The 15054-nt window shown below is 37.8% G+C and overlaps 1 long non-coding RNA gene across 1 annotated transcript in view; it reads left to right on the top strand.

The window, feature by feature from the left end:
• The window catches only part of LOC107730186 (uncharacterized), a 12264-nt gene extending 6872 nt beyond the window's left edge, over positions 1 to 5392 (top strand). Inside the window, exons 2-3 of the long non-coding RNA XR_001638660.1 lie at positions 750 to 978; positions 4896 to 5392. This is a non-coding gene — a long non-coding RNA (uncharacterized LOC107730186). The remainder of the gene's footprint in view (positions 1 to 749; positions 979 to 4895) is intronic.
• Positions 5393 to 15054: the final 9662 nt, after the last annotated feature.

Raw genomic sequence — 15054 nt, 5'->3', positions numbered from 1 at the left:
GTGATTTTTCAAAAGCACTTTAGAAAACTGATTCGGGCCGAATCGTAAAACAAACTTGTAGCCAATCAGCAATAAGGGGCGTGTCTACTCGTCTCGTGATGTGGAGGAGAGAGCTTTCAGTGCATGGGACGGACATTAGCCGAGCCGGGCGACAGAGAGATAGAGATGGCGGATAAAAAACAAAAGAGGAAAACGTCTGCGGAACGATAAGGCAAGAAGTAGGACCCGTGTAAATATCGGATCAGCTTTCCAGCGCTGGAGAGAACTCAAGGAGCGGAGGCCTGCGATCGGACGCCGAGGTTGCTTTGTTTCTTCTCAATAGGTGAGTAACAACGTGTGTCTACAACAGCTAAAGTCTGCCTACACTGGACGCGATCAAACGACTGTTGAAAACCATTTGAAATTTGTGTCAGCACGTCATAAATAGAACCCGGCAGCAGTTTTCTGTCGGGATTTGTTGAGCCGCGCCGCTTACGTCCGTAGACACGGTGTAACATTGGTTTTGCTTTGTTTCACAGAACTAATCGTTGCCTGGGTTGTGTACGTATATGTGGGGCGGAGCTATCAAAATAGGGGCAAGACACGTTTGGGGTAGGGGCGTGTTTGTTTTGGTGATTTCAAATATCAACATTGGCTACCAGAAATCCCTTACTCTGCCTTTAATCTGAGATAGAGTATGCAAACGCAAGCCTCACTACCAGGAGCTGAAAGTGTCTGGCTTGACCTTTGATCTTTTTTTTTTTTTACAGTCTATGGGCTTGACGTCTCGCCAGCCGGTGTCAGGCTAGCGTAGTTCATCTCGAACAAGCCTAACCAGTGTGTTTAAACGAATCGGTTGAACGATTCATCGACTCGTTTAAAAAGAGAGTCGCTTGCTGCCACCTAGTGGTGCAACATGCAGAAACAGTCACCGCAAAACCAAACAGACAAGAGGAGTGAGAGATATCAACACTCGGAACGCCTCACTAACAATCAAATGTAAGTACAGGAACTAAAGGTTGTATATTAAAACATAAGCTAACCTTTGTGGTTGTAACACTGCACGCTTACAAATCACCCTTTTACCATTCACATAATGTAGTGAAAGAAAGAAAAAACACACTTTTTTATAACCATATTCTTTAACAAATGAATGTTAAAATAAATACTGCACTTATGGACCCAATTTGGGCTGTGACTCAAACTTAGTGTCCAGAATGAGCACATGAACTTGTCATTTACTCGTACTTTAACGGGAAAATTCCTTCGACATCTCGCAAAAACCTCTAATGAATTTGAATGAGGACTCTATTTGTTTTCCATGTTTTATTTATTTTCTTGCTTTTCCCAGTAAATTAAATCGACCTCACCAATGCCTATATTAATCCTGAGTAATACATCGCCCTGCCATTCTGATTATATTCGTGTTGCAGAGCTGTTAGTTATTGATTTCCCCCCTCCCTTTTTCCCTCTCCACCTCGCTCTTTCCTTTTAACCTCCCCTCCCCGTCTTCCCTGGTTTAAAACTTTAAAGGAGTAGTTCACCCAAAAATAAATTCTTTCATCATGTACTCACCCTCACCATGTTTTACCAAATCCGTATGATATTTTTTTTAATTCCACGACCATAAAGGCGATTTTCTAGGAATATCCTGTCACAAAAGCATCATAAATAAGATATATGATAGCTTATTTGTGTGAGGACCACACTAATATTTATGTGATTTTCACATTATGTATATTGAGCATTTCTTTGCAAGATCATAATAGATGGAGTGTCTGATTTGTGAATAAATCATTCGAGTTTAATCATTTAGAATAACTATTTGTCAATTTGCTAAATGTACTCACCCTCAGGCCATGTAAGATGTAGATGAGTTTTCTTCATCAGAACAGATTTTGAGAAATTTAACATAACATCACTTGCTCTCCAATGGATCCTCTGCAGTGAATGCATGGGTGCCATCAGAATGATGGTTCAAACAGCTGATAAAAACATCACAATCCACAAGTAATCCACATGACGCCAGACCATCAATTAACGTCTTGTAAAGTTAATTACATGTGTGTATGTAATAAACGTTGTTGCTTCTGGGTCAAATGCGAGTCCTCTAGCTATACAGCAAATTTGCTTTATACAGTGAAAGTTTCATCATCACTGAATCAGGAGAGAAATATGCACAGTGCAAGCACTGTTTACAAACGAATCATGAATATGAACATTTTGATGTGAGAGCTGTATGAATTACTTGTGAATTATTATGATGTTTTTATCAGCTGTTTGGACTCTGATTCTGACGGCACCCATTTACTGCAGAGGATCCATTAGTAAGTGATGTAATGGTAAATTTTTCCAAATCTGTTCAGATGAAGAAACAAACTCGTAAGTAAATCTTTAAATTTTAAATTTTTGGCAAACTATTGCTTTTGCATCCCTTTAAAAAGGATGCAAAAGCTTTAAAAGCTCCATTTATGACATTGGCTGTGAGAAGAGTGCTCAATAAATTATTAAAAATCTCCCCTTGTATGCGGGTTTGGAACAACACGAGGTTGAGTAAATTATGATAGAATATTCATTATTGGGTAAAGTATTGCTTTAAGGCGTCTCTGTCATTTTGTGCTCTTAGCTCGAATCCTATTAGAGTCTTCTGGTGGGTGGCGCACAGGTCTTTAAGAGAGACTGACAAGAGCTGCAATACAGGGTGACTGTGACCTTTTAGACTGTGCCCTCCTCCTCTGCTGGTCTCACAGCCCCCCATTTAATGGTCTCCACTTTCCTCTGACCTGTGGCTTTACTTTGACGTTTTTCATATTGGTTCATTACACCAAGTCTGCAGGAGTGTTATTTTCCCCTTGCCCTGCATAACTCAAATACCTGACTCTCATCCGAGTGGGCTGGAGATCTTTGAGGCAAAGATAGCACTTGTTTGGCAGAGTGAACTCAAAATATACCAGTCTCCCTGCAGTTTTTTTTTCTCCTGATAGTGAGATTATAGTATCTGTAAGACATGGCCTTTCAGCTGTGGTTAAAAATTAAAGTCTCCACCCTCTGTCAACATGATGGGAGTGAATGTGATATTTAGACCAATGCTGGCAATGCTTTTAAGTGGATCAGATTAGTTTTAAAAGTCTGTGTAAAAGTCACAGAGAAGGAATTTGGAAGGAATCAACTGCAGTGCCGCTCATATTTGCCAGATCATTTTGTTCCAGAACATTCTCTGAAATATCTACTTGTCAGAGAGGTTTTCTGGTGAAATTCTTGAGAAGTCCTTTGTATTTATAGTAAGGCTGTAAATTCAATGCTATTTTAGTGATTATTTCATTATTAATAATAATATAAATAATGTAATTTTTTCATTAATCATTCTTAAGCCCCTGTTTTTATATATATATATATATATATATGTATGTGTATGTGTGTGTGTGTGTGTGTGTGTGTGTGTATATATATATACACACACACAAACATATATACACACACATAATACGTAATAAGGATTAATTATTTAATTATATATATTGACTTGATTTAATGCTTTCATATGCCACAATAATGTGATTTTTTTTTTCTCCAATCAATTCACATCTGTAGTTTATAGTCCTTGTCCATTCCAAAAAGTGAATGGGACTTTCGGGAAAGTCTGGAATGTTCTGTGCAACTGCTCTATGAAATAAAAAAGACTAGAATGTGTAATATGTGTTGAATCACATTTGACGCAAAGAGCAGGTTGGAGCCACTGTTGTCCTACAGCGCTTATGATTCAGTGTGTTTTTGGCCATCACTCTCACCATGTGACTGTGATTTTTCCTAATAATGACAAGACAGAAAAGTATGTAGAGTATATAGAGTGTCTTAAAAGGGGCACTGAAACTTGAATTTGAATGACACAATCTAGTGCTTTTCAGATTGAGCAATGTATTATAGAGAAAGGACAAAGTATTATATGGATTTACTTACTATTTGTATCAGTTTGGTCAGGCTTTGAAGAACTTGGTGCATTGCTTTCAGATAGATCAAAGCTGAGGAAAAAAAGAGCAGAAGCACATAAACTGTGAAGGGCAACACAATGTGAGGAGAATGAAGACTTTGCCAGTAAAATTCATCCTCAAGGATAGTGTCACTATAGAGAAACTGGCACAGATAGATGTGCCGGTATAGAGTCCTTCATTGTGCTCTGACGCACTTTGTTAAATGTCCTGCACAGCATGTAACAATAACAAGAAACATTGCAGTTCAAGTTTCTGAAGCATTTTATCAGTAATAACCTGAATGCTCAAACTAGGTTTGTTAGGTAAGCATCACATTATTAGTACTACATTTCTTTTAAACTTCTGCAGGTAACAGCCCACATATTTTTTGCTATGAGCATAAATTAAATTGCTCTGTTGCTTTTTTAAGTAAATGAATGATTTTTGCCTGCCAGACAATAACACAGGCATAAAATCCTAAAGGGGGAACCAAGCCATTTGACTTGAGCTTTTAAAAAAATGCCTAAATATTTTTACATTTTTTAACTGCATTTTTTAAATTTCATTTGAGTTAATTTAGTTTTGTAATTTAATTTATTTTTGGCATTATAAAGTAAAACTGAAATAATGAATGAAATAAAATGAAATAATACATTAAATAATTTATTTATTTTTAAATTTCAGTTAATATTTAAGTAACAAAAATAAAACACTTTTTTGTGGTTTTAGTTTTGGTTAACTATAATAGTAGTGCATCAAGATGTAAGAATGCACTGTAATTTTTAAAATAAAACACACATTTCTGGAGTACTTTTTACAAGAAAATACTATTTCAGTCTTTCTAGAATTTCATGTTTAATTGAATGTGTTACTGACCATTTATAATTATTTGTGAAATTGACTAGCAATTTCTGAGTAAAAGTTATTTCTCCACCAAATATTTTTCAGTGTGTGCAGCGCTTCATGGGAAATTATCACTGGAGTTGGGTCATTTCATGCTGTGTGACTCTTCAGGAAGTGAGTAAGGCATCGCACATTGACTCTTTCATGGAAAACCAAAAAGGCTCTGAGCAGCAGGGAAATATCGGGAAGACAAAATTCAGAAAGACACGGGGTAAAAGATGATTCACCCTGAGGAATTTAGAGCCACCGCAATACTGACCAAGACAGAGAATGTGAGAGAGGGAGAGAGAAACAAGTGAAGAAGATGAAAGGATAAATGGAATCTTCCCACAATTCCACAATTGTCATTTTAACCAGGCCAATCCCCCTGGAGGCATTTTACTTACTGTAGGGCAGGGCAAGATTGTGACCTTTGTAATGTCACAGTTCCTGGATCACATACAGCCCTGACATCACATCCTTCATCTTTCAGCCAGCATGCCAGATCTGTAACCACCCTCCATTAGTCCCCTGTGGGTGCATGTACATGACAGCAATTTTCCTCCGCGTCAATAAATCAATATGTGCTCTATGCACGATTCATACGACTCTTCATTTACTACAAGGAATGCTTTTCATTCCATTCGTGTTGCAAAGAAAAAGCTAACACATAGGCTGTCTAAATTCCTGTGCATCCATAGCATGCACTGAATTGGATAAAAAACTAACTTCTCAACCTTTGATGAATTACATTCTTTAGGTATACAGGAGTAAATTCATTCCTAGATATACTACACCCACCATTGACCTTCAACAAGTCAACAATCAGGTGACAAATAAACCACAAGGAACAGCTTTCTTGTTACCTATACTTGAAAAAAAGAGCTACCTGCCTTTTTTTCAATGTCAAAACATAGTAGAATGTTATTCTGTTCCAGTGGGTCCTCACAAACCTTTTGTGAGGTTTCAGTGACCTCACAAAAGAATGATCAATTTTACTTTTAGCAATGCATTTTTATATATTTTATATATTTTTTATATTTACACTACAGTTGAACTGTTTGAGGTTAATACGATTTGTTTTTAAAAGAAATCGATACTTTCATTCAGCAAGGATGCATTAAAATGTTCAAAAGTGACAGTAAATAAATTCATGTTGGAGAAGATTTCTATTTGAAATAAATACTGTTCTTTTAAACTTTATCAAAATTATAAATAAATAAATAAATAAAAAATAAATAAAATGTATCAGAATTCTGAAAAAATATATTTTGCAGCACAATTGTTTTCAACATTAATAATAAGATGCTTAAAGTCTCTTGTAAAGTAATTTTTGTAATTTTTACAAAACTCATACATGTGTATTAGCCAGCTAGATAACATTATCTTGGTGACAAATCGGCAGAATTTACAACAACAATGTATAATTCATCACAGAAAACCAAACACTGATGTACAAGATGTATGATTTTCAGTAGAAATGCAGCACTGGCCCAAAAGGACAAGTGACAGCCTTGTTCTTTAAAATATAATGTCAAAACCTGGAATATGATCAGCATATGAATCATGATTAGCTCAGATCTTTTAGTTTGGTCCGAGTTAATTGTGGCTCTCTATAATAATGTCTGACATTTACGACCAACTCCCAAAACATTTTGTGGAAACGTGCTGCCCTCTGAGGCGTAAAAGTGCATCTCCCTTCCCTTTGCAGATAAAACTTCCTGTCTGGATTGATACAGAAGCCGCTGTGGATGGCTCTGTAAATAACTTCACCCAGTGGCTTTACCAACATCCAATAGTGAGAGAATACTTGATTTGTTTGAGGCTCTGCCAATATTAACAGAGAAAAAATCCAGGCCCAAATACAGTTAGCGGAAATTGGCCAGCCGAACAGGAAGCAGGGGAAGAGGAGTTGCCTTACCCTGTGGAAGCCTGTTGACTCTTCTGGCAGTGGGACTGTGTCTGCTAAAAACCCTGCAGGGTCATGGAACAGTATTTGTTACTATGAAGCATGACACACTGTTGAGGGAGTTATTTTAAAACTGAAGCCTGCAAAGCTACAAGCCACTCATAAGTTAGAGTAGTTCAACTACAGTCAAACAAGCAGCTATAAAAATACAGCTAAAAATACTCCGACAATGTAATTTTAATAAACAAGTATGACATTATATGTGTGTAAATGTACGTATATATATATATATTTATATATTTTTCAGAAAGAGCAGCATTTATTAATTAACATATCTGAGGGTTACCACTTTTTTATTATCTTTTTCCTGACACAACGTGTAATCAGGGGCAATATCACTGATTTTTGATATCAATACCTCTAATAAATGGATAATTTTTGCATTCTCTGAGAATAAAACTATCTATCTATCTATCTATCTATCTATCTATCTGTCTATCTATCTGTCTATCTATCTATCTATCTATCATGACCTATACATTTATGCACTTGGTAGGTGCTTTTATCCAAAGTTACTAACATTGTATTCAAGCAGTTATAAATATTATCAGTTAATATATAAACTTATTTATTTTGTTCGTAAATAAACTTTCCACATATTACAATAAATATTAAGTTATAATCAAAAATATGATATTTATGAGTTATAAATATTATCATCATATAACTGATAAAATGCATAACATTATAATTTATAAATATTACTGATATTAACTTATATTATACACCTATTTATGCAGTTCATAAATAATTTTTTACACATAATAAATATCACACATTTTTCAGCATTTAAATTTTCAGATGTGTACAGTTCTTATTTTTTCATTTTAGAGTTCACATTCATTTTCATGCTAAATAAATAATCACTATGAGATTATTTGATAAGATGCAAAAGATATTTTAATTTGAGAATATTAGGCCTATACTTGACAAGATATCAAAAGAATCAGTGGGCTACTGTTGATTTTGCCATCTTTAGATAGCATTAAACTTGAACAGATTTTACATATACGGTAACACTACAAAAACACTCGAATTTATAAGTCAAAATGTAGTGAAAATCAAGCATTTCAATGCCTTTTGCAGGGACTCAATGACCTAGTGACTCATTTTTGAACCGCTTCATTAGTATGAACCGCTCAAACGAACTGATTCAGTAAAATGAATCACTAAACACGAGTCACTATTCCTCAACACTGGAGGACAACACCGCAGACTCACTGGCAATGGATAGAGCATGTAGGTCTGTCCGTTTGACTGCTCATACGTCAAAGTAATGATCATGTTTATGTCTCAATGTGCTCGGAGCTCGTTCCATTTATAAAGCGCAAATTAGTCAGGGAGAATGGGGAGTGGCGGGAAAGTGCTGACTAATGCGGCAGGCAGCCCGACCAAAATCTCTGAGTGACTGAACGACCTTGTGTCGGTCAGGAAGAGACCCCTCCAGCTCACCGGCAGACAGGTGATCTGTCAGCTTTGTGCCAGAGCAGAGCGGGAGGAGAGACACGGCAGACGCTGGAGGACACAGTCTCACACATGTGCTCCTCGCTGCAGTTTAATCTGTCACACAAGGACAGTGGTCCTCTAATTCATCATGTGTTTTATTTTGCACGGCACTTAAAGGGTTAGTTCACCCAAAAATGAAAATTCTGTCATTAATTACTCACCCTCGTGTATTTCGAAACCCGTAAGACCTTCGTTCATCTTCGGAACACAATATAAGATATTTTTGATGAAATATGAGGGCTCTCTGACCCTCCCATAGACAGCAAGGTAACTACCACGTTCAAGGTCCAGAAAAGTACCAAGATGATCGACAAAGTAGTCCGTGTGACATCAGTGGTTCAACTGTAAAGTTACGAAGCTACGAGAATACTTTTTTTGCTCAAAGAAAACAAAAATAACGACTTTATTCCACAGTTTCGTCTCTACTGAGTCACTTGTGGACGCGCGTTCACGACAGTATCATGACGCGAGCGTGTGGCGGCGCCGGCGCCGGCCCACAAGTGATGCAGTAGAGACGAAAATGTGGAATGTTGAACGTGGTAGTTACCTTGCTGTCTATGGGAGGGTCAGAGAGCCCTCATATTTCATCAAAAATATCTTAAATTGTGTTCCGAAGATGAGCGAAAGTCTTACAGGTTTCGAAATACACGAGGATGAGTAATTAATGACGGAATTTTCATTTTTGGGTGACATATCCTTTTAAATCTCTCACGTTCGCGGCTGGGAGGAAGAGGAGAAGCCGTAACTGCTTAACGAGTGAAAAATGGGCCCGACGAGCGTGCATCCTGCGGCAAGTCTCGAGTTTTAATCTGAGCGCGGTGGAAGAAGCTCAAGTTTGACTTCAGGTTGAACTTTCAGATTAATCCACAAAATCGTTTATTATTTAAATGTGTGTGAAAGGGATTTTAGGGGACTGAGAATGAAACATTACTCTTAATGATGTCCCGAAATGCGGTTACATTATTTATCCCTGCAGTGGAGCTGTCAGTTCAAATTTATCGTGAAACTTCAACAAAGGCAGCAGGGGCAAATCTGCAGTCTCATCTGGGAGCTTGATCTGTGTATTTGGAACCAAATATGGTGGACAAGAAGACACAGGCTGTCTGTGTTACTCAGGATTGCATCAGACTCTTTGATGCTGATGTAATACGTTTTCGTATCAATTTCTATCGCAGTATAAAAGAGAACATTACCTCCACTTACAAGCATTGTTTAGATTAGGAAACGAATATGTTGCTTTCAGCTTTGTCATGTCTCACTTCACAGGTAGAGTAACAGTGATTTGGATCATTTTCTCCATAGCCTGCAATTAGTTGCTAAAATGCTATTGCTATTTCTTTGGTATTATAATTTCTTTTGCATCTACCAGGGCTCCAAAAAGTGAGGGAAAAAATCCATTCAGACCTTTTACCCATGAATGGCCCCATTCTTTACATTCCCCTCAAGCAAAAACATGATGTCATTCATGTTAAGAGAAATGAAATGTGACTCTTACACCAATGATCTTATTGGCACTTTTCAGTTGAACATAATAAAATAAATATAAATATATTTATAAATAAACAATATAAAATAACTAAAATAATTTTCACATGCATTTCATCCAGAAATGACAATTGTATCACATACTCACCCTCATGTTGTTTTATGTCTATGGAGCTAAAAAGATGCCTTTTGTTTTAAGAATGTACTGCTCATTATTTACCATGCAATTACTACAATAACTTTCAACCTTCAAAAAGGACACAAAAGCACCATAAAAGCACCACTGGTCTTTCCCCAGCATGCTTTAAAATTACGTTTTAACATACATAAAAGTGTTTGATTGGTGTGTGATTTCACATTTTTAAAAAATAGTCCATATGAGTGTGCATTATATTCAAGTATGGCCTATAGTTTGTGACTCAAAAGAATTAGATTAGATTTTTCTTTAACATATCAAGCAAGCCTAGAATGGATGTGCAGATTTTCAGTAAAAAACAATACTCACACAATACTATGGCCCTGTTCTCATTATATTTGGAAATATTACAGAAGAATTAACTTTTTGTATTGCACAGAAGAACGTCAGGCATACAGGTTTGGAATGACATGAGAGTCAGAGAGTGAATAAATGATGACAGTTTCTTTAACACACTATAAAAGGTCTTTGAACAAAAGTTGAAGCACTTAGTGAGTAAAGCTATGAGTCACTAACAAGTCTCTAATGCCACGATAAACAGATTAAACTGCCCAAGATCCGCATGGCTGAGGTGGCAGGTGTGGGCCATCAAACAACTTTAGGCTGAGAGGATTGCGCAGTGCCAGGATCACACATCCAACACACAGCGGGGGCTTCGAGAGAAGCCCAGCAAGATTCACGGCTTCTATGCTCGCCTCTCTCGCATTCAGACTGTTCTTGGTAGTTTAATTAACACCTTCTCTAGCTAAAATGAGCCCAGGCCAAAGTGTTCCCCAACATTGGAGAGGTGGACAGGCCGGCTGGGCCTCCGGGTGAGGCCACCCTCTCTGCGTTTGATGAATGAGCTGCCTGACAGCAGGACTTTTTTGGGCCCCTCTTCAGTCTGGCTGCCAGCATCCTCCCCCAGCCTGCTTCCTTTGAATTCTGATTTATACATCTGGTCCACTCCTTCCTGTGTGAACAACCAGACCACAGGAACCGCAGACTTAGCGTATCAGCCGCAATTGCGATGCAAACCCCAGGACCCTGCTTAACTCGGCCCGATTTTCAACCGTCCCTCATGTAATGGATGCTGACATCATGTTCATCATGGCATGATTGAATTGGCAGAGCTAAACTAGCATGTAAATGGCGACTACGGTTCCTGCGCCATGATAGAGCAATTGTAGAGACGCTCCGAGGGACGGCAGCGGCTCCCAAGACATTCATTGTGCTTGACATTCCTGATGTGCACCTAAATCTCTCTCTACTTCCTTTTATCTCTTCATCCTTCCCCTGTCAGTACATCTTTCCATCCGTTCATCACTCTTTTCGCATTTCTCCGAAACCGGCTTTTATGCCTTCAGGACGGTTGTGAGCTAGCCGAGTTTAATATCGCTTGTGCTGTTAAAAATCTTCTTACCTAATTTTTCCCTAGGAAGTAAAAAGACTTCCACACACGTCTTTGTTCTTTGTGGTTTTTACATCTATCCTTTTGTCCTACGTTTAGATGTTGAGCTTTAAAGTGTGTGTCAGGGTTATTTTTCAGCCTCGCGGTAAAAAGTTAAAGCTAGTGAAAAGCTATTGTTGGATGGCTCACAAAATAAGACATGATGAATCCTACCTTGGAACTGCATTGATGAGGGCTGCAAATTATAAGACCGACTAAGGATAAACATACAAATTAGATGAGGCACACTCTGAGTCACTTCAGAAATATGCTTTGTTGACTTTGTTTTTTTAGCAACTGGGAAGTACTCTGCATAAAGTGTCCCTCATTACCTACTGCATGGCAAGTCTTTTGCTTTGTTCTAAAACCTAGTGAGCTGCCTACGTAGGCAGAATTTTAAGGCATCAGAAGCGTTAAGGCTGTTGAAAATTATGCTTAATACTCCCTACTGTCCTAAAATACCTAGTATTGGCCAAAGTCTAAAACATCATTGAATGTATCAATGTATCACTGAATATTACCTAATAAATGTGTGCACTTTGTACATATGTGCTTATTAGCTTATCATCACACCCGTGTAAAACTCTACTGCAATCAATTGACCCTTCACAGGGAGTTTGATTGACAGGCAATCTGACCAATCATAATGCAGACTCCATTTTGTTTGACAAAAAAAAAACAGACGGGAGAGTAGATTAATATTGGTGGACTTGAACTTATGGTGTATAGTGATATCGTTCCACAATTGAAACAAGATGCCTTCTGATGTTCATTCATGTTTATTTCATTATATAACTAGAAAAGAGGAAGAGAAGATCGGTTCACATGCCGCTTGAACTGAGGTGCTACAGCAATCTGTCACGACACATTAAAGAAACATAAAACTGTATTTATTGTTTGAATTTCTTTTAAAAAATGACAAAATTTGAAAACTGAGACATGGTTTCAGAGCCGATCCTCCCTATACGCAAAATACGCAAGCTGCGTAGGGCCCCCGAAACACCAGTGCGCCCCCTTGCTCTCAAAGATGATTTAATTCTAGTTTCATTTTTGAATTTGGCCAGCGGTTATGAAAACATGAATGATCATTTCTTTTAATGCGGTGCGCTGTCGCCCTTTCTACGTAAAAATCAGTCAAATCATGTAATGTGAATGTTGTACAGTCTTGCTCGAGACTAAAAAAAACGAGTTGAAAGAGTACTGAGACACTGTTTCTCAAGCGCTTTCCGTGAGCACGATTCGAGACGGAGTGAAACACGGACAAATGTGTTTCATTAATTCGTTCATAACTACTCATACCCCTCTCCACTGCCACCCCCCATCCCCCGCGGAAAAAGTTTTGCGTAGGGCCCACAGAAGTCTGGGATCGGCACTACATGGTTTCATACCAAAAGTAACCTGCTTTGTCTTGTTTATTGTCATTGGCATTGTCGGTGTGCTCCTTTTTCTGTAATGTATTTTTCACTGAGAACATTTTGTGTGGTGTGAGAGTGGCACAGTTTTTCGGACACACAACAGTAACGAAGGGGGGGCGTGTCTTTGCAGAGGGTCAATTGCGAGATGTATGGATGTCTATTTGTATGATGTACGGAGTAGCTACATATGTAGAGTATCGCTCAGTGTTTGGGTTCAGTGATGGTTAGGATATTACCTTAGAAGGGAGTAGATAGCAAGGAAGCTCACTAGCTTTTAGAACAGAACTATTTGATTAATACTACCATCATCAATAGACTAGCTTGATCAGGCTGGGAGACCAAATAAAACCAGCAAACCAGTGTATGCTGGTTTAAAGTGATAGTTCATCCAAAAATGAAAATTCTGTCATTAATTACTCACCCTCATGTCGTTCCAAACCCATAAGACTTCCGTTCATCTTCGGAACACAAATTAAGATATTTTTGATGAATTCATACTTTTGATGAAGTTCTCTGACCCTCCCATAGACAGCAAGGATAGTACCACAATCAAGGTCCAGAAACGTAGCAAGGGCATCGTTAAAATAATCTATGTGACATCGGTGGTTCAACCATAATTTTACGAAGCTACGAGAATTTTATTCAACAATTTATCTCCTCCGTGTCACCCTAGCACCATTTTGGAGAGTATCCACTGAACGTAAACAACGTATGCTGTTCTGTGTCAGCTGTGCCACGCGTAAATGTTTTCATTCAGATCAAAGCGTAGACAACGTATCCACGTGGCACAGCTGACACAGAACAGCATACGTTGTTTACGTTCAGTGGATACTCTCCAAAATGGCACCAGGGTGACGCGGAGGAGATAAATTGTTGAATAAAGTCGTTATTTTTGTTTTCTTTGCGCACAAAAAGTATTCTCACATGGATGTCACATGGATTATTTTAAAGATGTCCTTACTACTTGTCTGTACCTTGATCATGGTAGTATCCTTGCTGTCTATGGGAGGGTCAGAGAGCTCTCGGATTTCATAAAAGATATCTTAATTTGTGTTCTGAAGATAAACAGAGGCCTTACGGGTTTGGAACGACATGAGGGTGAGTAATTAATGACAGAATCAACTATCCCTTTAAGAATTTCAGCAGGGTTCATTGATCTTAACTACTCTTGGATACAAAATGCTACAACATCTAGATAATATGGTCATTAAATAAGAGAAAAATATGTATATATAAATACAACAAGATAATAATATATAATTAATATAGTAATTTTTGTAGGTTTGCTTGGGCAAATTCTCCAAACAAAACATGTTGGACCAACTTCAAAAGTCTGGTGTTACTTGTACTTAAAAGTTGTTATTTTAGTTATGTGGCGTGGATATAGTGTTTTATATCAGAAACACTGTTTTAATCAAGGTTTGACATTTTATGAGTCTTCTGGAGCTGATGTCAGCCTGCTGGTTTTGGCATTTACAAAGCTCACAAAAGTTACCTTTTTACAAGGGCACAAAACAAGAGTCATAAAATGTATAAGCAAAATAAATTATATGACAATGGTTCACCTGATGCCAATGTAATTAATAATTATTTCAACATACACCACAATTTAAACCTAAGAGCTGTGAGACATTTTCCCCGGTCACTTCAAAGCAAATGAGACCTGCTGGGGAGAGTTGAATACATTTGGGGCACAAAATAGAGATGTAAACAGATCAGTGAATATCTGCAGAAAAAAAAAGCCTAACCTTCTTTACACATTTCTGCCTGCTTCTCAAAACAGATCCAGAGGAAAATGAGAATCCTCGGGCTTGGAACATGAAAGACATCAGCGCTGAGTTTTCTCCCGAGAGGTTTGGTCACACTAGTGTTTTGAGATGGAAATGAGACCGGAAACAGCTCTGATTGTGTACTTCAATGCTGCTAGTGTCTTCATCAAAAGGACAACTGTTTAGCTAAAGCAAAAATGGAGAAGTTAGGAACAGTTCAACCAAAAATGAAAATTCTGCCATCATTTACTCACCCTCATGTCGTTCCAAACACTTCTGTGGAACACAAAAGGAGATCACTGATGATCTGTCAAGCACCAAAAAGGACAAAAAAATTAACATGAAACAATTCATACAATGCAAGACTTATGATATTGCAACTTCATATAAGAAACAGAAATGTAAGACCTTTAATTCTTCCCTTCATCACTGCATTTCCACGTATTTATTCTCATG

This window comes from Sinocyclocheilus rhinocerous, unplaced genomic scaffold (assembly GCF_001515625.1).
Source record: "Sinocyclocheilus rhinocerous isolate Xijiao unplaced genomic scaffold, SAMN03320098_v1.1 scaffold2448, whole genome shotgun sequence".
Classification (NCBI taxonomy): domain Eukaryota; kingdom Metazoa; phylum Chordata; class Actinopteri; order Cypriniformes; family Cyprinidae; genus Sinocyclocheilus; species Sinocyclocheilus rhinocerous.
This window is presented reverse-complemented; position numbering and strand designations above follow the sequence as displayed.